Consider the following 25,572-nt stretch of genomic DNA (forward strand, 5'->3'; position numbering starts at 1 on the left):
TCCCCCAAAAAAGAGGGACCTACAAGAATATGACACAGTTTATCAGTGGCCACAACTGTGACATTGCTGCCGTGAGTGAGTGTGCTAATCTACAGTGGAACAACAGTCAACAGTCACAGGTGTAGAGATACTATTCCAAATATCAGTATTACACACGACAGGCAGCACAACTGCTAAACACACAGTACACATCTCACATAAGCATATTCTAACAATACAGGTAGCAGTAGTCTACAGCTAGGGCATATTACCTGCATGCTCCATGTCGTCCTGCTGGGTAGCTCCGGCCTCCATGATGACACATGCATGATGCTGCTGCTGCTGTAGGCCAGGATCCACCACACTTAGGAGCAGCTCTTCCACTCTGGTGAGGGGGGGATGTATGGGCGCACCACCACCTGTGGCAAGCTGTTGCCTATGGATATCAGATGCATGCTGCCGGACATGTCTGATTAAATCACTGCAGTGATGGCGTACCTGCTCATATGTCCGGTTATGCATGCCTATGTCATTTACCCGGCGAACAAGATCTTGCCACAGTGCAGTGCGCTCATGCTGGTGCTGGCTGGCCCTGGAAAAAAGCTGTGCATAGTTTTGATACAGGCTGACCTGTACGACCTCCTCCTCTGCAGCTGTATACACAGGATTGCGGCGATGAGCAAGTCATGTGGCAAACTTAACATTATGAAGTACAGATATCACTTAACTGCCAGATATAGCATCTGTCTGTCTATCAGAGGATACACACCTTCAATACCACTTATCAGTGCTCAGCCCACAACTGCCTGACAGTGGCTGCCGCACTCCATACAACAAACCAGTATACACCAGTACTTGACACACTGTATTGGATACAATGCACAACCTTACACTGGGGGTATATATCAAGCTAATGCATGACGAATATTGTCATCCAATGCAATGAATGTAATGTACAGTTACAGTATTAACAGTAAACCACCCTAGTCTTTGATGCCATACCCCTACCTAACATATGTGCATGGTTGTTAATATAGCTGGCATACTGCTGTAACAGAGTATACATGTGGCTAGGTACATGCACATACCCTGTAACACACGTGATTGCGGCCAAGGTACAGGCATCATTACACACACATTAGTCAAACATACAACACACAAATGTATGCCAACACAGATGAGCATTACCTGTGTACCTTATAGTACTGTGTACCCCTACTTACAGATACCTATGCCTGAGGAATGTAATCTGTGCAGACTACAGGAAACACACAAGACAGTGATACCAGGGAATGTTAACATACACCATACTGTGGTGTTTAGGCCTACAGCTTCAGGTAGTACAACAGTTCATATGTGACCTGGATTCACCAGCAGTACCACTTACTGAGCATACATGTACTGCTACAGCCTGCAATGGGACACCACAGTCGTACACAAGGTACTACGTCACAACATATGCCATCCTACTATGTCTGCATCCCAATAACTGACACATCTTTCTCTGCCCTCACACCTGGGACACAAACTACCATGACAGACACAACCTCACGCTAAGCTATCACACCTTTACAGACCTTGCACACAGTCAGTACCACACTCATTCCACCTCACATAGGTGGTATTGCACTGAGTACATGTGCGCATTGTGTCATAGGTAGGTACTACACTATTGGGCCAGGGCCTACAGCAGCCTAGCCATATGCTACCCTGCCATTTGACACACATGTAATGTGATTACACTTGCTCCTGTCAAACGGATACACAGAGGTGACTCACAGGGCATATTACCTATCTCCATAACATTCATCAGGGGTATGTATGACATCTACTAATGAGCCATGTTTATTAATGCTGGGTAGTTTAGTCCAGAGTATGGCATATTTGTGTATAGGAACCTGTACCTCCAGCATGTGCTGTTCAGTGTGTTGACATGGATTAGGGCCTTAGGTCATGTAGCCCGGAGGGATTGTGAGGTGTTGTCATGGTGGTTGGCCAACTGCTATGGGTGTGACATACCTCTGTATGTCTGGCAGTGGTAACCTCTGTGTATGATGTATGCAATGCACTCTAGCTGTGGTTTTGTGAGTCAGTCTGCATAGGGCATGTGTTTGGGGCAGTGTCACTCTTTGTTAGGTATGTCTGTGGCCTTTCCACTTGCTGTGGTTGTCATGTGAGGTACATACCACATGAGGCATTGTGAGGAGTAGGGGGTACACTTACCTATACTTCCCTAGATGGCCCACCTTTTGTGATGACACATACCACATAGAGGGATTACAAGACTAGTGTGGAACTGTGATTATCAGAGGGGAGGCTACTATACACCATGTCCCTTGTTCCCTTCTGACACCTTCAGTGTTGGGCAGGCAACCACCTATCTGGTAGTTAGTGTGTAAAATGTTTTGGAATGGGGTATGGTACTGCAGTATCAACACTGGTGTTCAGTCAATGCATTGGTCACCAGGCACCTGCTGCAGTACGTCTGTCGCCGTGTCTCCCTCTCTCTCTCTCTCTATATATATATATATATATATATATATATATATATATATATATATATATATATATATATATATATATATATATATATATATATATATATATATATATATATATATATATATATATATATATATATATATATATATATATATATATATATATATATATATATATATATATATATATATATATATATATATATATATATATATATATATATATATATATATATATATATATATATATATATATATATATATATATATATATATATATATATATATATATATATATATATATATATATATATATATATATATATATATATATATATATATATATATATATATATATATATATATATATATATATATATATATATATATATATGTATACATATATATATATATACATATAGATATATATATATATATATATATATATATATATATATATATATATATATATATATATATATATATATATATATATATATATATATATATATATATATATACGTATATATACGTATATATATATATATATATATATATATATATATATATATATATATATATATATATATATATATATATATATATATATATATATATATATATATATATATATATATATATATATATATATATATATATATATATATATATATATATATATATATATATACATATATATACACATACTTGTAAACATCCATTGCTGTACATATACATGCACATATAGGCACATATACTGGCCACCTTTCATGTTGGGAATATGAATCATTAAACAGTTGTGAGACATACAATTTGTAAAAATATTGCACAGTGTCGTGTAGAATGCATTTTGCTGTCCTCAGGCCATATAGCTGTAGCAGGCCCCACTGTCTCAGTCCCACAGCATTTAACCACCACATGACATATACCTGCACTGCTTGCTGTTTTCAATGCCACACACTACAACCTCTATAGATATGTGCACATAGCAACCTTCAACTACATATATATGTCTAGCCTTCACTGACAGTTGCAGCATGTACCTTGCCCTATGAACATCTGCATTTACATATAGATATGGACTGTGCACACATATGGAGGGTTCACAGTATGTACAGTACCCTTCATACACATCATTCGCATCCCACCAAATACATATCTGTTACATACCTTACTTTTGTATTTCTTACCTCTGTCTGTTGTACCTGTTGACATTTATTTTTGTTTTTATTTTTTTCAATAATAAATCTTTATTGTTTTATCATTTTCAATACAAACTTAAAACAAAAACAGAAATAAAGATAAATACCAAATAATGTTTCTAATAATAACACCATAACATATATACAATATTTACATGCATGCTTCCAACTGTAACATTAATTTATACAAGAAGATATAAAAATGATTAAGAATGATTCAAGTAATAAACAATTTGTTGTTAAAAAGTTTCCTTAAAATGTATACATAACTCAGAATACATTTAGGTTCAAAGTATTACGCCAATATAATGTTAAACACTTGTTCCCATATTTTCGGATTATTGATATTTTTATTATGATCATGAAGAAATAATTTGTGGGCTAATATATTTCTCATTGCTAGAATCTTAAAGTTATCCCATGAAGTTTGAGATGGGTTTAACCAATTTGTAACTATATATAGTTTCATTAATAAGAAGATATTAATAAATATACTGATTAGTGATCTAGAAAGTTCTTTTGGAGGGATATGTAAAAGCATAAATTCCCATGAAAGTGTTGAACTTTGATAACCCATCTTTTGAAGTTGTATTTTTAAAGAGTTCCAAAGTTTATAAATGCATTTGCAGCTCCAGAACATATGAAGAAGATCGGCAGGTTGGTCTTTACAGTATGGACAATTTGGAGATTTTTTAGAATTGAATTTATGCAAGCTAAGGCGTGTATAATATGCATTATTCAATATCATAAGCTGAGTATACATCAACTTTTGAAGAGAGATAGATTTTGTTGTTAAGTTAATTGCTTTTAATATTTGATTTTCTTCTATCAATGGGATTTTATCTTTCCAATATTTCGACAAAAGAACTTTATCCTGAAATTTGAACTCTTATTAATTTATTTGCAGCGGTTATAAATTTAACCTCTTGTTGAAGAGTTTGCCACAAGTTTGAGCATTTTGTTAAATCCACATCTCTGGGTTTGAAATTCTTAAAGTAACTTATAGAGAGTTCCTTAATTTGTCTCAATATAACTAGATAAGCTTTAGGTAGATTCAATTCTTGTCTTATTTCATTAGCTGAATATTTGAGATATGAGTAGATGTCAAGTAAAGTTAAATTAACTATTAATGGGAAATTTTTAAGATCTATTAATTGATTATTTAGTCTCAAGTTGGGATTCCTATGAAAAGGTTGAAAGACCATCATATGCTGAGTAAGATCTAATGATTGAAATAAATTTTGTATTGATGTTATATATAATTTAATGTGATCCATTATCGCATATAATTTCAACTTGTCTTTTCCTAGAAAGGGTAGTGCTTTAGGATTAATATTCAGATTCAGAATATGTTTATAATTCAAAATTACCCATATTGGTGACCACTTAGTACTAAATGCATCAGCAATTCTTAAGAGTCTGTTAGAGTTTATTATTAAATAGTAGGTTTCAAAATTTGGTAAGTCAAATCCTCTACTATTTTTGGGGTCATTAATTTATCATATGATATCCTAGTTTTCCTTGGCTCCCAAATAAATTTAGCTGACTCTTTATGAATTTGTTTAAAGAATTTTTTAGAAATTAACACTTGAGCAGATCTAAAAATATATAATAATCTAGATAATATATTTATTTTAATAATTGAAACTTTTGTTAATACTGGTAATCTTAAATTATTCCATCTCCTAAAATCAGATATTATTTGATCCCAAACCATTTTAATATTAATAATATAAAAATCTTTATCATCTGTGGAAAGGATAATACCCAAGTATTTAATATTATCTTTAAACTTTACCTGTCCCACCAATGGTAAAAGCAAAAAAGGTTTGGGAGTTCTTAAAGGGAATATATTAATTTTTTAAGATTAATTTTGTAGTTAGATATTTCTGCAAAGTCATCTACTGCTTTTAATAACTTTTTAGTGTCTGAAATTGGAGTTGTACAGTATATATTGAGATCATCCGCAAAAGCCACCATTGATATTTTAGTTCCATAAAGTATTGGGGCATTATGATATACATTCTGTTTAATATATAAAAATAAGGGATCTAGATATATATTAAATAGTAAAGGGGACAAAGGACAACCATGACGGGTTCCATTTTTGATCTGTATTCTTTTAGAGAAATGTTTATTTATGTATAGAGTTGTATAAGGATTATTGTATACAATTTTTAACATTAGAACAAATTCTTGAGGTATATTAAAATATGGAAAGTATCAAATAAAAAATGTATATTAACCCTATCAAAAGCCTTCTGTGCATCAATTATGAGTGCATAAATATTTAAATTTTTCTGTTTAGCATAAGCAATGTATGAAGTGTTAATGTATTATCACTAGTTTGTCTAGTAGTTATAAAGCCGGCTTGTTTATTAGATATTATTTGATTCATTATTTTTTTTAATCTACTAGCTAGAATAGAGGTCAACATTTTCATATCAACATTTATTAATGAAATTGGTCTATAATTATCTGGATTTTGGGCATCAGAATTAACTTTAGGTATGAGAATAGTTTTTGAGGCACTAAAATGAGGGTCATTGATTTTATTATTAATTATGTAATTAACTACACGCGAGAGTATTTTACCAAAAATATCACAAAAAGTTTTATAAAATTCCGCCGTCAAACCATCAGGACCCGATGCTTTATGTGATTTCATGTGTTTAATTATATATATTACTTCTTCATCAGATATAGGTTTAATCAGATCTTTTTGAAAATTATCATCTATTTTCGGAAAACTAATTGTTTGTAAGAATTCTTTATTAGTCCTATGTAAGGATACATCCTTTTGATCACCATAGATACTAGAATATATCTGTTCAAAAATATTAATGATATCTTCAGTTTTAGAATAACTTGTATTCTTAAATTGTATTTCTGAAATTTGTACTGCTGTTCTCGATTGATTAATGATTCTAGCTAATGCCCTTGATGGTGTTTATTTTTCTTTTTAAATATTTTTTTTGGTGTCTACAAACACCTCTGTTTGTTTGTTTGCTTGTTTGTTTGTCTGCCTCTCTTGCTTGCTTGCTTGATTGCTTGCTTGCTCTCTCTCTCCATATGCTGCAATGATATAATTGCATGTGTGGACAGCAAGTACTGGCTGCTTTTGTAGGCATCTGCACATGTGCATGTGATGGCCTCTGCACCAGTTGGTGCCCACCATTTAGTAACTGCATGCAGCCTGCTGTGTGCTAATTGCAGTTCTCACTGTGATTTCAGGACACTGCTATAAAATGATAGGTTAGGTAGGCGTAGGCCTTTCAGTTTCGCAAGGTGGGGACCATGCTTGTTTGCTGTGGACACTGTTGTGTGAGTCAAGGTTGGTATATGTCTCATATCTGAAGCTGGGTTGTAGACAGTGAAATGCATGTTGTACTGAAACCTGACTGTTGCTTCTTCCAGTACACTCTTCTCAGTGTGTCAGTTTACTCACACCTCCTAATGCTAACACTGGATACATGGGAGTATGTACTTTGTTTTGGAATTAGGAAATTAACTAGCATACAACAGTGGTTATTCCAATGTATTGCTCTGGCTTTCCTATATTCCCTTCACATTCACTCCTTGTAATGCATGTTATATTTCTGTCTGTCTTGAAATGTATTGCTCTGGCTTTCATAGTTTCCCTTTACATTCACTCCTTGTTATGCATGTTACATTTCTTTCTTAAAATGTATTGTTCTGGCTTTCGTATTTCCCCTTTACGTTCACTCCTTTTAATGCATGTTATATTTCTGTCTTGAAATGTATTGCTCTGGCTTTCATATTTTCCCTTTACATTCACTCCTTTTAATGCATGTTATATTTCTTGCAGCACCAAGTTATTGCATATCTGCTGTGGCTTAGTGGTATGTTATGCAGACTGGTGAGTCCAAGGTGTGGGGTTTAAGACTGACAAGGATATTTTATTTTGCTGCTGAGCAGTACAAGGGTCTTGTCATACAGAGTGACTAAGGCACTTTTAAGCAGTTGTAAGCAGGTTTGCGCATAGCTTAGCAATGCTTAGTTAAGCGCACACAAGCTCACACTCACGCACTCACGTAAAGCGCTGCCAAAATCTGGGCAACTGTATTTAGCTGGGTCAAGCGCTGCTACACTCTGGCCAACTGTATTTAGCTGGGTGGAGCACTGCTTAAATCCTTATATCACATCAAAATAGTCAAATCATAGCATTCCACATAACCTGCTGGTAAAGATCCACAGGACAAGATTTGTGTTATGGCATTCCTATTTTCCCTTTACATTCACTCACAGTAATGCATGATATATTTATTTCAGCACCAAGTTATTGTATATCTGCTGTGGCCCAGTGGTAATCCATGCAGTCTAGTGTGTACACGGTCCGGGGTTCGAGACTGACAGGGGTATTTTATTTTGCTGATAAGCAGACTACAGGCCTTGTCATACAGAGTGACTAAGGCACTTTTAAGCAGTTGTAAGTGGGTTTGCGCGAGTTTGCATGATGCTTAGCTACGCTTATCTACACTTAGCTAAGCGCACACAAGTGCACACATGCTTACAACTGCTTAAAAGTGCTTACTCCCGCTAACACCCACGCTATTTTCTTTTAAAGAAAAGAAAATGGGGAAATAGGAAAGTGGTAAAAAAGGGGGCACAAAGAGGGTAGGACAGTAGGAAAACAAGCTCGGGATGGATGTAGGGAAGGCCCATAGCTGCCCAATTCTATACCAGCAACAGCTGTGCATATGTTAGAAATTTAGAGTGAGATTTGAAACCTTCCGCCCCTGAGAGGAGTGAGGACAACAAAGTATGTTGTAGAGCCAATTGTAATTATCAGTTTACATGTCCAGCAGACATGTGTGCGAAATGGGCAACTATGTATGGGGCGTAATTTTTTTGTGGGAACAGAGTGCCCTTTTTTTTTCAGGTGAGAGTGGAATGTGAGGTATATTTGGGGAGGTAGGTTGGGGAGGTTAACAGACAAGACAAACAAGACGCATACAGGGGCAGAGTATGACACATGTGGGGGTAAACACAATTGACGGGGACGGATGTTTGGATATCGCAAGCCCATGAGCCCACAAATGGCAACAGTGGAACTGAGATCCCAACCATGGGCAGTTACCACTGCGCCTTCACAGCCCAGGCCGGGGCTGTGCTGGGGGCTGGATAGGACGGGCAGGCACACCCATGAGTTGCGCCACTCTCGCCTCAAGCTGGTGTAGGGGATCAGTCATGGAACGCCTGATCTTACTATGCACCACAGACTGGACCCTTTGGAGGGTGAGTGGAGGCTCTCCTCTGGCCATGCTTGCAGAGGGGGTGCAAGCCCCATCCCCTGCAGCTCTTCCACCCGAAGGTGGCACAGGGCCACCGGAGGAGGAGGTCCCGGCCTGGGCACTGGTGCCAGGTGCACTCACCAGCTGAGGTGGGAGAGGTGGGTCCACTGGCACCCGCCTTCCCAGTTGTCCTATGTTTAGCAGTATTGGCATTTTGGGTTAGTAACAAACAACACCATTCCAAATTAGTTGTAACAGCATGCTTTAGTATTCCCATTCACCAAACCCACATGGATTCCAAAAGTTGAACAGCAAGCATAACACATGCATATTTAGGACAACAGTGGACATTCCAACAGCATGCAGGGTTGATTGGTGGCAACAGGCCATCAGGTTTGGATATGTGAACAGGGCACATGCATCAACATACATGCATATATGTATAAACCAACAGGACAAATGTCCATAGGAATTAATTGTGAATACACATACCCAGTTTGGTGTGGAATAGCATCATTTCTGAACATAAGGTAGGGTGATAAAATATTACATTAACAACTTAAAATATTTATACGTATACTATACATTCCTACTAGATGCAGACATATATCCCCTGCATGTATTAGTACAGTTTCCTGTATGTAGCCTTACAAATGTTGGTGATGGAGATGTTACTGCTACATTAATATACATTCCCTTTGTATTCATCCTGCTACATTTGAACAGTTACGTACAGTTCTAGCAGCACACTGACATTTGTGGGATCACAAGCACAAGCTACTCATGTACCGGATTAACAGGTAAATACTATACATGACACAGTTGAGGACTATAAATATTCTTCTGACATACTGGCATTCCCATCAGCCAGTTTATATGGGCCTAGACAACTGTGGATGTTCAGCATTTCATACAACCGTACTTTCTCCATAATGCAAGGGTACAACAACATATCCGAAATGTGGGACGGACACAGTCCAGGTATTGTACTTTATTAAAACATTTCACTCTTTGGTTGTGGCTGTCTCATTCATTTCATTATGTTGTGCATGCAGTATACCTTTATTACAGACTTCAAGGTCTTTCTCACACTCTCTGACTTATTTTATATTTACATTTCAGGATGGTACTTAATTCTAGGCTTTATTAACATTTATTACTGGGTTACAACAATCATTTCCAGCTGACTCACTTATTTCATATGACAGTATATACAAGGATATATTCAATACTTGTCTGTCCTTTATTGATAGATTAGAATACTCATTTTCAGGCTGAAGCAGTTATCTGATATTACAATACAGGTGGGAACTCTATTTGAGACTTGTTTACTCTTTATTAATGGATTACAATACTCCTTTTCAGGCTGCATCACTTATCTGATCTTAGAATACTAGCAAAAGTTTTATTCTATGCTTATTTGACCTTTATTACTGGGTTACAACACTGAACTCTTTTACAGGCTGTCTCACTTATATTCTATAATAATACCAGCTGAATAATTACTAACCTGCCTGGTGGTGCAGCCTTACCAGCCTATCAGCATAGGCTTGCTGATTCACAGAACAAACACCTGCAGCTGTAATATAAATGAAGGGATATTGGAACATACCTATCCATACTATAGGTTAGGATAGCATTTCTTACATACTTAATTACATGTATACTTAGTAGTGGGGCATTGTGCATTTGACGGGCCTCCTGGATCCATCGGTTCAGTTGGTCCTCCTTTCATCGCTTCAGGTCCGCATGGTGGTGACGGACCTGTTCACCAGTCCTTGGAATGCCTGTGGCACTGGTGAGATCATGTGCCAACTGGTTCCATGCCTCTGCCTTATACGCACCCCATTGAACCTGGCCCTGCATGAGTCAGCCTTCATGATGATGGACTAGGAGCCAAACCATATATTTGGACTCCTCAATGCCCCACCTTTGCGCTCTAAAGCGATTTCCCTCTCCGACACCTGCCATCCTGACTGCAAATGGGTACCACAATCAGTTATGGTGTGTATTCCCGCCTATGGAGCTTATATATGCCGGTTTTCCCGCACTTATTTGTGATTGGCCGTTTTGGAAATTTCTCAGCTAAGAGCAAACCTGCTTTGTCATGGTTATATTTTCATTAATTCCTATATGTATGGTAATACTGGATTTCTAGGTACAAGTGTCATGGCTTAGTGGTTCAGTACTTTGACTATGGTGCACAGTATCCCAGGTTCAACCCTTGTCATTGCTTTTTTATTTTACTACTGTCTAGACAGGCTAGGAGGTGTGTCTGTGTAAAGGCGACTTAGCTACACATTGCCGAACGTTGCCCGACGGTAAGCTGGTTGGCGCACTGTGCAGCACCGCGCAAACGGCTTATGCTGGGTAAAGTGTTATTTAGTTATGTGCAGTCATATTAAGCTGGGTTCAGTGCTGTTTGGCTACGGGCACTCATTTTAAGCTGGGTAAAGCGCTGCTTGGCTATGGGCACTCATATTAAGCTAGGTACAGCGCTGCTTAGCTACGGGCACTCATATTAAGCTTGTTAAAGTGCTGCTAAGCTATGGGCAATTATGATCCTTTTTATATATACATAATATAGGTTTTGTTCACAAATACATGGGTCATTTCATTACATTTTACTTAAATTAAATTTATATATATCGGGGAATTGTTTCATACTTATTAAAAGAAAAATGGAGGGGGATGTTGTGGGGCTCGAACCGTGACTACCTATTCTTTGGCCGACGTTTCTACCACTACGCTATTGCTACTTTGCTTAATTTGCATATGTAGATCTTTTATGCTTTTCAATGTCATATCTGCTAACTGTGATTGAGCGAAGGGCATACCCGCGCTAACGAGCGCAAATGCAGGCAAACATATTGGAAATTATAAAAAAAAATTAAAAAGGTTATTTTTACTTTTTAAACACTTTCACTAGGGTTTAGTCTGTGGGGATGTGTGGTGTGATTCTTGACATTTTGGTGGACTCACTTGTGGGTGTTTACTATCAGGACACTAACTCTTCTGGGGGTGTGTCCCTTTGCAGTACTCGGCAATCGAACATGCCCCCTACTTTCATACATGGACCGTGTTAGACTAGAGTATGAGTCAGCATGCCCTCATGAATATGCATGGCATGCTGACGTCATACCGTTCAACTGCAGCTTCCGTGTAAGACTTATTTAGTCTTACACGGAGGATTGCTGAATCCGGGGGTGTGTCTACTTCAATCACTTAAATGACTACCTGTTTCTTAGCAACTATAGCATGATGCCAGTTTATCAGCTTTCTATAGTTAGTGTAGGAAAAATAATAAATACTTTTATTGTCTGCTACAGTTTGTGTAGGAAGAATAGTAAGGAATGGCTGCAGAATCATAGTAGCTGTTTTCACTAGACAATGTTTTTTTTAGTCCTCAATAGCAGAGGTGGACACATTTTTTTCAGCTCCAGTCTAGGTAACAAGGCATCATCTAAGAACTTCTCAGAGTGCAAATTGCATGGTAAAGCAGGAGAGCAAAGTTCTTTCACAGTTAAGGAGGAAGACAATAAGTTGTAATGAAGAAATTTCAAGATCTTTCCCCAAAAGATGACTGGATATCCATTATAAATGGTTTTGTTACCTTCTCCTGATATAGAGAACCACTGCATAAACCAGACAGATACAGAGACACTTTCAGAGTTAAAGGAGATTCTAAGGACTGAAAGTATTATGAAAAATGTTTTGGAATGAGTGAAAACGTTTATTTTGATGTAAGTAGCCCATAATATGCTTGGTTTAATGTTAAGGCTGAATTTCTGTAATCCATGTAATGAAATTAATGTAACCTCACAGGTAACTAGATCATTTTTTATAACTTTGAAAAGGGGATTTTATATCTGGGTTTATAGCTTTAAATATAATCTGCTACCTATGGTGGTTAACCCATTATGTGATGCAGCCATCCTTACTAAATAATTAGTGTGGATATATCTCATATTTGTTAGACCACATCTCCTGCCTCAGTATGTTACTGAATAAGCCTCTGGATATGATAAAACTGCCATCTCTGGTAGTCCTGTTTTTGCATTGTGTGATTAGCTTCATCTACTGTATGTTCCATTGAAAACAGACTCTAAATGATCATTTCCACCCCCACCTCACCCCCTCCCCCCCGGAACACCACTGCACTATCCTGTCCAATGCCAGAAGACTCCCAGTGACCTACAGAGTTGAGATATTCCTAGGGTTTCTTCTTTTCAAACTACTTCAGCCAGGTGACTTGCTCTCTCTTGTTGCCAAACCCAGTAATAAAGCCACACCCTACAACCTCTGCAATGTCTCTCAGTTGACTCTGTCACTTCAGACCCCCCCCCCCCCAAAACCGAACTGAGCTGTTTTGACTACTGCTTCTCCATTCTCACACCTAAAACTCTGGCAATCCTTCTCAACTCACCTAAAAGAACTGTTCCTTTTTCTCTACTTTCTTAGGTCAACTCAAAAGACACCTCCATCAAAAATCTGACTCCAAGTGCTTTTCCACTGGATACATCACCTAACTCCTCCCCCACCCTTCATCACTTATAGTTCCACCCTCTGTTCTTATTTGCTGCTTGCCTCCCATATTTGCTAATTAAATTAACCCACATATGTTTTTCTCCCATGTTAAAAATATTTGTTACTGTTTCAGTTGTCTTCTGGAGTAATCTGTGATTATTCTACATTAGTGAATTTGCTCAGTTATATTTTTATTTATTTTTTTGTGAATTTCTTCACCCAGTTCATGTCTACAAATTGTCTGTTGTGTTCAGTGTACTACCCCAGTAAACAAGTTAAACAAATAAAATTGTAGGAATATTTATTTATGCCTAGCTAGATGCATCTGCTTCAGGATTCTGTTCTCTTAAAGAGGTCACCTTTTTTCCCATGATCAGAGCATCCCTAATTTTCCTGCTCCATTTTTTTCAGTCTGGCATTCAGTGTTTCCCTATTCCCTACTGCTATATTGATTGCTACAGGCACTACTGCCTTGCCATATTCACCCGTACTGATGCAAACCTTGTATGTAAGCAACAGCTTTTACTCTGCTTTTAGGATTTCTGGGGCACTCCACTACATCAGTCTGTTTCAAGGCATTAATTCATTCATCTAGATGGTTTACTATTATTTTTGCAATTGTAATGGAATTGCATCCCAAACTAATGTGACCAGAAGGTCACAAGATCAGAAAGCCAAGGACAGCTTTAATGCACAATGTTTAACACTGAATTTCCTGACCTGTGTGGATACAGGAACAAGGGCTAATCTGGGTCCAGAAGAGAGCAAGTTTGGGTGTTCGCTCATGTGTTTCTTGGCATTCTCATCATGCAGCCTTCTGCTTGTGTTATTTTGAGATTCAGTATTGTCAAAATATAACAGTAAACCCCTAGGATTGCTTTATCATTTGAAATTTGGCAGAGTACTTCTCCACGGAGATCTCTATTGATTGCTGGTCTAAAATTCATTTATAATATAAGAAGTGCTTAAAAAGACTTCCAGGCTTATCAGTCAGGTAATGAATAATATGATGATTGCAGTGGTCAGACTGATGGAGGCATACTTTATGAAGAGTAATTTGTCTATTATAGTTGCAGATGCATCTACTGTTAAGCTGTTAAGTAATATATTGCTACCTCTGTTAGGCATAAGAATAAGTCAGAGTGTGTATGTGTGTGTGTGTGTGTGTGTGTGTGTGTGTGTGTGTGTGTGTACAACTATATCTACAGCCATAGCAATATCTGTCTATATTTTTTAATAAATATATGTATATACAGGGTTTACTTCAGAAGACTAACAAACCAAAAGACTGAATCCCAAAAGAATGAAAATTCAAAACACTGAACATACTTGTAATGCAGGGGGCAAGCCTCCCTGCACCCCTCATGTGGGGGCTGCACCCCGACACACCCTGCTAACTATATATACCAACTCCAAGATCTCACAACAGTGGAGAAGGGGCAATTTCCATCATTCAGTATTTTGAATATTTAATCTTTTGGGATTCAGTCTTTTGTTTTTTCAGTCTTCTGAAGTAGACTATATATATATATATATATATATATATATATATATATATATATATATATATATCTAGATATAGATATAGGTCTACTATACATGATTGAAATTTCAGAAAGTCGAAACCCATAGGGCCGAGACCAGACTTTCGAAATTTCAAACATGTAAAAAAAAAACACTTACCTACCTGTTGCTAGTAGGGGGGAAAGCCCCCCTGTATCCTGTGCAATTTATATGGGTCTACTTCAGAAGACTGAAAAAACAAAAGACTGAATCCCAAAAGATTAAAAATTCAAAATACTGAATGATGGAAATTGCCCCTTCTCCACTGTTGTGAGATCTTGGAGTTGGTATATATAGTTAGCAGGGTGTGTCAGGGTGCAGCCCCCACATGAGAAGTGCAGGGGGGCTTGCCCCCTGCATTACAAATGAGTTCAGTGTTTTGAATTTTCATTCTTTTGGGATTCAGTCTTTTGATTTGTCAGTCTTCTGAAGTAGACCCGTATATATATATATATATATATATATATATATATATATATATATATATATATAGGGTCCACTTCAAAATACTGACTTTCAAAATCCCTAAACTCAAAATACTGAGACCAAAATCTCTGAAGCTCAAAATACTAAAAACTCAAAATACTGAAACTCAAACTATTAAAAAAAAACACAGTACAGCAACACAATTATATAGCAGCAGAACTACATACAAAAACATATTACTCTTCTGCAAGTATAGGCAGGGGGCCAAGCCCCCCTGCACCCCCCCATTTGGGGGGTTGTGCCCCCCACACCCCCTGCTACTTAAGTATATCAACTCCGAGATTGCACTTCACTGCACTAAAGTGCAACCTCAGAGTTGATATATTTAAGTAGCAAGGGGTATGGCGGGCACAGCTCCCTTCAGGGGAGGGCTCAGGGGGGCTTGCCCCCCTGCTTATACTTGGAGAAGAGTAATATGGTTTGTGTTTTGTTTGTTTCAGTATATATTTGTGCTGGAATTTAATAAGTGTTGGTATCCTGTGTGTTTTCAGTATTTTGAGTTTTCAGTATTTTGAGCTTTAGAGATTTTGGTCTCAGTATGTTGAGTTTAGGGATTTTGAGATTCAGTATTTTGAAGTGGACCCATATATATATATATATATATATATATATATATATATATATATATCTATATACATATATACATATATATATATGTGTGTGTGTGTGTGTGTGTGTGTGTGTGTGTGTGGTAGAAAGGTACATGCACACACACATGCACGCACTCACTATAACGAATTACATATTTTCCCAAGGCTAAAAAATTTTGAAGTTGATTGATTATTCTGGGAAGAGAAATATGGGTATATATGACTCCATTGCATTTTCGAAAATTTGAGATTGATATAATCGGGACCATATGATAGAGTTTCTGAAAACTTGAAATATAAGAAAAAAAAAACAAGTTTACCTTTTTAGAGGGGGACAAGCCTCCAGACACCCCCTCACTCCATGCAAATTATTTAAACCAACTCCGAGATTGCACTACAGTAGGGAAAAGGGTACATTCCTCCAATCCCCACAGTACCATGATTTACACAGAACTGCTTCAAGGGGGAATTTACCTTTTCCTTACTGTAGTGCAATCTCAGAGTTGATGTATATATAATTTGCAGCAGGTGGGGAGAGTCAGGGGGGCTCGACCCCTGCAAAAACATAGAATTTTTTTATTTTGAGTTTTCAGAAACTCAATCCTATGGTCTCAACTAAATGAATTTTGAGTTTCTATAAACTTGATGAAGTGATATAAACCCAAGAAATGTATATCACTGGGTAGGTTGAAAACAGACTTATACTTTTTTTTTATGCTCAAAGATGGAAGAGGAAGTTAAATGTTTCTCTAATCAAGTATGGAACATGAGTGCATGATAACCTGCATAATCTTAAAATACCAATCTTACTTCACCAAAGCAAGCAGCTTGAATTAACATGTCTTCACATTTGTCACTGTTACACTTATTCAGCCTATATTTTGTGGAATGGGGAGGGAGGTCAGTCAAGATATTTTAAGCTAGTGTGGTCCTGCAACTAGATTAATGAATTAAGATCTGAGGAGTGCAAGAGGGCTTACACCCTTTTAGATAAAAGCCTAACTTTTACTTCTATAATAGTGCTAAATCTCATGAACTGTGAGTATATCAATATGGCTCAGTGAACAGATATGCTGTAGCTTTGGATATGAGATTTCATAGTGGACCTAAGGGAATGGTAGTCTATGCATTCTGGCTTTAAACGTCAGGCTAATTTATTACAGAAAAAAAATGGGTCTTGCTGTTAACAAAAGACACTATTTCCAAAAATGTATGCATTTCATAAATTAGACATATTTCGGATGAAACATTCTCATCTTAAGTCGTGAAACAAATGAAAAATTTCCACCAGGAGAAAGAAATTATGAAAAGTATGCAAAAAGGGAAACATTTGCAAATAAGAAAGCAGCGGTTTCTAAGTTGTGCAACATGTTTTGGAACACATGCAGTTCTTACAAATCAGAATCAGTTATATCCTGTGGCAAAAGTAATAACTTGGACTATAAGACCACTACACATGTTAAAGTGCTATTTATTTAAGAAAGCCTGTCTGGCCATTGTCCAATGTGATTTGTTTCAAGTGTAATACTAGGTAGAATTTTTTGGGCAGGGGAGGAAATATCTCTGAATGCAAACCTATCAGTGGTTGCCCAGTTTTCAAAAATTATATTTCAACTCCAATATGCACACTTTTTATTGCTGGTGAAATAAAGATTATTTTTCAAAAATGTTTATGTGACAGCCTTGTTTTATATCACTTGCTTTTTAAAACACATTGAATTATATTATAGATATAAGTAGGAACCTTAACTGTTGGCATACCAGCAAAAACTCGTTCTTTGCTCTATTGATAGATTTTCTTCTATATATGTATGCAGTCATTATTTCGTAGTCTCAGATTAATCAAAATAACCTTACAAAGTATTGATTCTGAATAATAAATAGTTTAGCCTAAGAATCCCCTACACGAACAGACACACACACACACACACACACACACACACACACACACACACACACACACACACACACACACACACACACACACACACATACCAGGGAGATCCAGTGAAATTAAACAAGTGATCTTTTTCTCCCTGCTAGCTAGGTGGCCATTCTGTAACAGGATCTCTTTGTGTAAATCTGAGGATATAGTGCACTTAATTGTCTTGCTTGAGCTGCAAAATACTGCAAGTATGACAGATGACATTACAACCATGGTTGCTAGCATTATATCAAAACACCTAATCGTTAAGTCAGACTGCATTAAGTTTTAAGAATAATGGGCCCCATGTGTCAAAAATGTTTGCCTATGCATTGCATAATTACAGCATAGATGATGATTACTGGATCTAGTACATAGTAAAGTTCCCATACATAAATGCTATATTCTCATGTAGCACTGAAACCTGTAGCCTGACAGCTGTGTGGTGGTTCATTAAACGATAATCATGCACTGACAAGGTTGCCTGTCTGGTTGGTGATCTGCATTATTCAGTATAGTGTATAAGAAATCAATGATTATGCAGTATTTAAACTTTTCCTTCAAAGGCATTGCTGATTACTCATTTTTGCTATATGGAACCAGAGATCAGCTCTTTTGTCTTCCCTGGATAGCCTACAGTTCTGATGAAAAAGGATGAAATTTATGCTTGTTGGAAATCAATTCAACCCTCATGGTAAAGTATTTCTGCAGATCAAGACCTCACATTTGTGACCTCTTCATATCCACATGGCATTTACTCCAGGACATGGGATTAGCTGAGTTATCAGTTGGATGTCTATACTGACAAACTTCCCTAGTCCAAGCTAGCATCTGTGATTTCAGCCAGCTAAGGTGATGCATGAATGTATATCTTGTAGAGAATGACAATAATGTATACCACATGACCTGTGTTAGCCAAGAGCTGCAGATCAGTATGACAGAGTTAAATGCTTCTCACATACAATATTCATTTTTAGCATGCAGCACCTATTACATCCATTAAATTCATTATAAAAAAATGTATTAAATATCAGGCCTGGGTCATATCTTCTTTAATGAAATGGATGATGCATCCCTTACGTACAATAAACGTAATACTTATTCTCTGTCTGCAAATAAATACTGCATGTTTCCAAATATCTGTTATCCAAAATGACTGCAGATTATAACAAATAGTTGTAACGGAACATCTGTACATTATTTGGACAAGTTTGGAGAAAGCTTAGTTCTTCACTGTTGACATCTCAACATCCAGTATGATATTATTTTTTTCAACCTATTGGAAAGAAAACTCCCTCTCGAATGTAATATTTTATGTTTTTAATAAGTACTACATCTTTGCTCATTGTTATGTGTACTCAGAAACTGGCTTTTTATGCTGACAGACAGTTTAATAAGGAAATAAAGCAAGGCTTTTTCATTTTCACTGTTGAAATCATGAAATTTGGTTTGGAACAAATACTACATCATATCCATTAAATGTTCTTTTCAAATTGTTGAAAGCAAATGTGCCTATTGAATTCAATATTTCAGATCAGGAACTTGTATCACATCTCTCCTCAAGCTCCAATGCATTCAGATATTGAACTTTTGTGCAGGTAAAGAGATACATTTCCATACATACTGCTATTAAATTGATTCTGTTATCTTGTGGATTATGACGTTACATTCTCTTTAACAGCCTCAATCATTGTTCAAGACCAAGCCATGCTTTGAAAGAGAAGACTATCATCTGACAGTGTCCTCTGGGTATTGAAAATATTGTAGCTTAATGTCCCATTACAAATGAATCACAAAAGAAAACAGTGGAGTTAGACAGGGGCTGGAAGCTCCTTGGGTTTGTATTATCTTTCAGCAGAAAACAGGAAACTAGGCTAGGAGACCATAGTCAGTCCCATGAGCTGGATAATGTCAAACAGAGTCCTGTCTCATTTAATTTAGCCATTCCTCTCAACCTCTTAGTGCAAGAATTCTGGACAAAGCCAAAGTTAATGGAAAGACAAAGGCCCGAAAATAGGGACAATTTTTAAAAATTGCTATTACAGATTTAGACATTTTATGGAATAACAGATTTTGCATTAGCATGCATTTTCCAAAGAGCATAAAGTCTGAAACATAAATGTCTTTCATTATTCAATGACTTTAATCCTTAATGATTTGTCATAAAAACACAAACTTTATGAGTAAGAAATCAAAAATATGAGATAAAAATCTGGACATTCTGCAATTCTTGGCAGTTGAAGGGTATGGATTTAGTCTATATTCAAAACTTTGCCTTCTTCTTGAAAAGATATCCCCTGGCAGGAATCCAGAACTGCTCCCACCTACAGGAATTTATGGGATTCAGGATGACTGGCTTGGGGAATGTTGTTTTTTACTAGTAGGGAGTAGAAACAAATCCCAGTTGAACGTGTGAAAATCTGAGAACTGTGCAGATTGTATTGTAAAACAGAACATGCTATCTGTATTGTATTGCAGAGTAATTTGAGCTATAGTCCAAAGCAAACCATGTCTTACAGAACCCCAGGGAAACTCTAACTCAGTGTAATGTTGCTACAAACAAGGAAGATAAAATTGATTTATATTTGTGTGACATGGGAGTCAAGCACTCACTCTTGATTGTTGAAAACAATGTACATGAGCATACATTTTGTTTACTGACTGTTATCTTGTACATTGCTACAACAACACTTAGCAATCCCTTGAGCTTGCTTTATCTGTCAAGCCATATTTGTAAAGTGTAATAAATCTCAACAGTTTACTTAATCGCTGTATTGTGAAGAAAGGGTGTGGGTACTGCAGCATGATTTAAATTGTTGCAGCCATGCTTTTATTTTCTAATCCTTTTAGGTTAATTGAATTCCAAAGATGTGTGCATAAGGCAAAATTCTCAGGGAGATCTTAAGATTTAACGATTCCATAATCAGTACAAAGTTGATTACATGCATGGCTCAGTTAACAAAGCCGAGACTAGTCTCCATTATCACTTTATCATTTCACATCATGGGCTGCCTTGCAGTCTTCTAATGGAGGTTCGGCTAATGAACCTGTTAATGTCTCCTGGGGCCTTTAAGTTTATTGAAGGGAATAGCTGGTGAATCTTATATCCTCATGTACTGTATCGAGATGACAGCACATTTTCCCATGTATGGGGAATGTCCCATCTGCCTGCTACGTGTAGATGCTCTGTAGGTCCTGCATGTTATTTATGATGGTGATGTCCAGCATGTCTTACCCATTGCTGTCAACTTCCTAGATAATGAAAAGCCATTGGTCTTCCTCATCAGGGCAGAGTCTGCATGCCTGATGCAGTAGATGATGTCAAGGTACTTCCCTGGGGTGGTTCATTGGACAGTGTGCCTTTCTTATTAGCTGGATCAGGCAGCTGTCTCCAGGACAAAAGTAGTGCCCATATCCAGTGTGAGCATCTGTCGTTTGTTGTTCTAATATTAGAATTGATGGCTGAATGTAGCTGTCCTGATCCTACAGACAACAGCAGAGACATTGTTAGTCATGACATTTGACATATGCATGTGTCTGCTTAACTTCCACAGCACCTGTTATGTATGGGTGTATATTTCTAATGTTAATGGGCTAGCTACTGTGATTAGCATGTTATGCAGTACACCACTGCTTCCAGAGAAATCATTTTGAGTACAGACCTCATGAAGGATGGACTACATCTCCTGTTCCAGTATGTCACTAATTATTCATCCTGATATGATTTGGCAACAGATTGTACACAAACATCTGCAAAGCTGAATAAATAAATTTGTTTCCAAGAACGTTTATGTTTCCAACTACAGAAACATAATTCTATGTGCAAAAATGCTTTTGCTACCACCACCAAGATTTGTTTCACTGCAAGCAACTTACAAAAAAATGGAACTTATTATACAACTGGAAGCTGTTTTTACAGAAATTCAAATTATTCCTCACTCAAAGTTGATTAGCTGAAAAGTTTGGAGAGTTATAATGTGTAACATTCCTGAATGGTAGAAGTCAAAGTCCTTTACATTTTTATCTGTAGAAAGAATACTGTTTTGTATTAGTGATAAATTTAGAAATTAATGTCAGCCCAGGAAAAATGGCATCTAGATATCTGTTCTTTACAAGAGTACACAGTTCTACAGAGGTTATAGAGTATTGTATTACTGAGCTAAAGAAAAGAGCCAAAGACTGTAAATTTGCTTAGTTGCATAATTCTTTAATGAGAAATAAAATAATTTCTGGCATAAGAAATTTTGAAACAAGGAGCTGTCTTTGGGAGACACTGTCATGAACATATTTAAAAGTTATAGGCATATGTAGAGCAAAAGAAATTAGTAGGACACAGTTTAAAACAGTAGTTATGTGAGTGTCTGTGTGATAATTCATAAGGCAAGTAATAAGTCAAGGTATTTCAAAATAATCAATATGAAAAACAGAGGATCCCGAATGGAGGATAAAAACACAGTTGCACATTTTTTCTTCAATGTGTCTGTGGGTATAACCACAAAACATGATAAGAGCAATTTTCCCAGCATTTATGCAGGTAGTAGAATCTGTTAGTAAGGAACATGTCTTGTTGATAATGTAGATCACTTGACTTTCTGTAACTCTTTGTTCAGAATAAAAAACTTGACAAGATGATGGAATGCTTGGTCTAACCAGGACTCTCCATATTCACTAGCCAGAGAATGTGCAGTGTGAAATCTTTGGAAACAATGTACCTTTCACTCATATGTTGCTGCTAAAAACTTGCTGTGATAGTTCACTTACTACATTTATGTAAACGGAACTGGATATGTAACTGTCTTGAAAAATATAGTATATTATCCACTCATTAGCATGTATTTCTCCAGGTTCCATACGATTATCCGGTGCTTAGATAATTATATGTTTGAAGAGTGTGTGTGTGTGTGTGTGTGTGTGTGTGTGTGTGTGTGTGTGTGTGTGTGTGTGTGTGTGTGTGTGTGTGTGTGTGTGTGTGTGTGTGTGTGTGATTAATTATGCACTATATAAATGGTGTTAGTTGGATGTTTTTTGTTAGCACTGAAGAAGGGTACTTGATACCTGAAAGCTTTGGACTGCATTAAATCGTGATTTTTATTGTTACACTTCTACGTTAGTGCGAATGGTTTCTGATTTTGATTTAAAAGACAACAAAACCCTTTGCTTACTGCTAAAGAAGTGGTCTCAGGAATGTCACGTTGTGTGTTTTCATTTAATTTTTTTTCTATTTAAAATGTTAGCTTCTTTATCGGTAGTACAATTTTACATCAAGTACAGAACACATGCATTGTGCACATCTGCTTTCTATTACTATTAAATTGTATACATTAGTCATAGCCCAGAACCAGAAATTCCATCACACCAGTTTAATTGTATTCTGTCTTTTCACCAAGAATTTTTATACCAGCTCTCAATCCTTTTCTAAGAAATTACAATAGCCTCTACTTTTTGTGTTGTATCCCTCCTGGTACTCTCTCAGCCTTTCCAACTTGTGCGTATCTATCTTCCCTCCAGTCGATGTTTATCCCACATTTCCCATATACTTGTATGGAAACTGCTAGGGCTTACTTTTAGTATACTTCCTTCACTCCCTTTGATTTCTTCCATCAGTGTATTTGCTTTCTTAATGTTGGGTTCCTGTGTAGTTTTCCAGTTTCATAGTATTATCTTCTTCACCTCTAGTATTGTCAATGTTATTCTAACTACTGTGCTGCCTACTAGTCTGGAGTCTGGAGACTCTATCCAACTTAAAGAAAGACTATTTTAGTGACATTTCCTTGCCCATTAACTCCTCAGTTAAGTCTGTTAAATCTTTCCTGGATTTTGGTAAGTTTCCTCACACTTACAGATGTGCTCCCAATCCCCCTTGATATTTATCTCATATTTCCAACATGTTCCACTTGCTCTGGGTAATATCCTATGGACTCTAGATATTATATAAAATATTTGTGGAGACATCTCTATCTAAAGATTTAAAATGTTCTTGATTTAGTTGATATTCTAGGGTCAAGGCAAATATTCTTCAGTTCTGGTCTGTTATTTCTCTGACATTTCTGTTACTGCATACCTTTTTTCCTCCCATTTTCTCTTATTAGTGCCTTGTATATTCTGCTTGCTAGTCCTTTAGTCCTAGCTTCTTATGTTCTTGTTTCAGTCATTATTTTAATCAGCTAAGTTCTTCCCTTCCATTGCTTTTTATATGCCCATCATATTTTGCCAATATTTCACAAATTCCTCTGCACTCAATCTGCTTCTTTGGTTGAATTTGTATTCAGTCCCAGAACTTAGTTTCACCAGCTTTTGTCTACTCCTATACAGGCTGATTCTAGTTTTTTTATCAAGACTAACTGGCCAGACTTCAAATTACCATGCTTGCTATGTTGGCTTCTCAATTACTTACAATACATGTTCATAGATTTCTCCTATCTTTTAATTTTGCATGTGCTCACAGGTTTAACCTTTGCCCAGTATGATTCTTTCCCTTAATTTAACATCCTCTTCCTCCATTTAGAGTTATATTCTGAGTCCTGCAAACAATATACTAAACACAACTGGGCTGCCTTGTGGTAATCCTGAAAGTGTGGTCCTGCAAAGCCTACCTTTTTGAGAGGCCATTTTACTGTTAAGTTTTTCCCTCCCCAGACATGCATCACTGCTTCCTGCCTTACTCTGACCCAGAATCTTTGAATCATAGATAAATGTCTGTTAGGCAGACAGTATTCCTGGGACAACAAATATTTTCAACATTTTGATTCTTTTTTCCATATTCCACATCAGTAATTTAGATTTTTAAACGTATTTCTTATACTATTTTCTATTTGTTTCCAAGACTGATGTAGTGTTTCTTCGGCATTTCTTATTTGTCATATCTATAAGTACTTTACCTTGTAATATCCTTAGAAATGTGAGTATGTTTGAACTAAATTCCATGAAGGGGCATAGTGTACACATTTCCCTGGGCCTCCACTGAATAAGGGCTATGTCAGCTCAGTCGGACTTTTCCTGGTAAACAAACATAAAATAAATAAGTAAATAAATAAAATAATGCCTTCATCTTATCTTCATTGATTTTACACCCTGATATTTTTGTAAATCGTCTAAAAAGCTCAAATATTTTTGTTAAGCCTTGGTCAGGATCTGTTATACACATAATAGTTCTAACTCCTTCTCCATGTTGGTCGAAATGCAGTATCTTATAGCAGCTTGCCTTGTTTTGTCAGCTAGGGGTTCTAAGTAAAAGGCAAATAAAAGTGGTGCCATGGGGCATCCCTGCCTAGTGCCCCAACTGACCCTAAATTTGCCAACTACCACGGCTTTCCTTTTTATCCCTGCTGTTGCTCTCACATAGATCTCCTGCAATACTTTGATAAACTCTATTGGAAATCCCATTCCATCCATTGTATCCCAAACAAAATTCCAATGGAACTTATCAAATGCTTTTTTATGTATCTAGTGATAGTAGCACTAGTGTCTTTTTTCCCGTTTTTGTTTTTTATGCATCATATGGGTTTTAATTATATTAGCAAATGTTTGTCTGTCTTTCACAAGCCC

This window comes from Protopterus annectens, chromosome 5.part0 (genome assembly GCF_019279795.1).
Source record: "Protopterus annectens isolate FY-2018-M chromosome 5.part0, PAN1.0, whole genome shotgun sequence".
Taxonomy (NCBI): Eukaryota; Metazoa; Chordata; order Ceratodontiformes; family Protopteridae; genus Protopterus; species Protopterus annectens.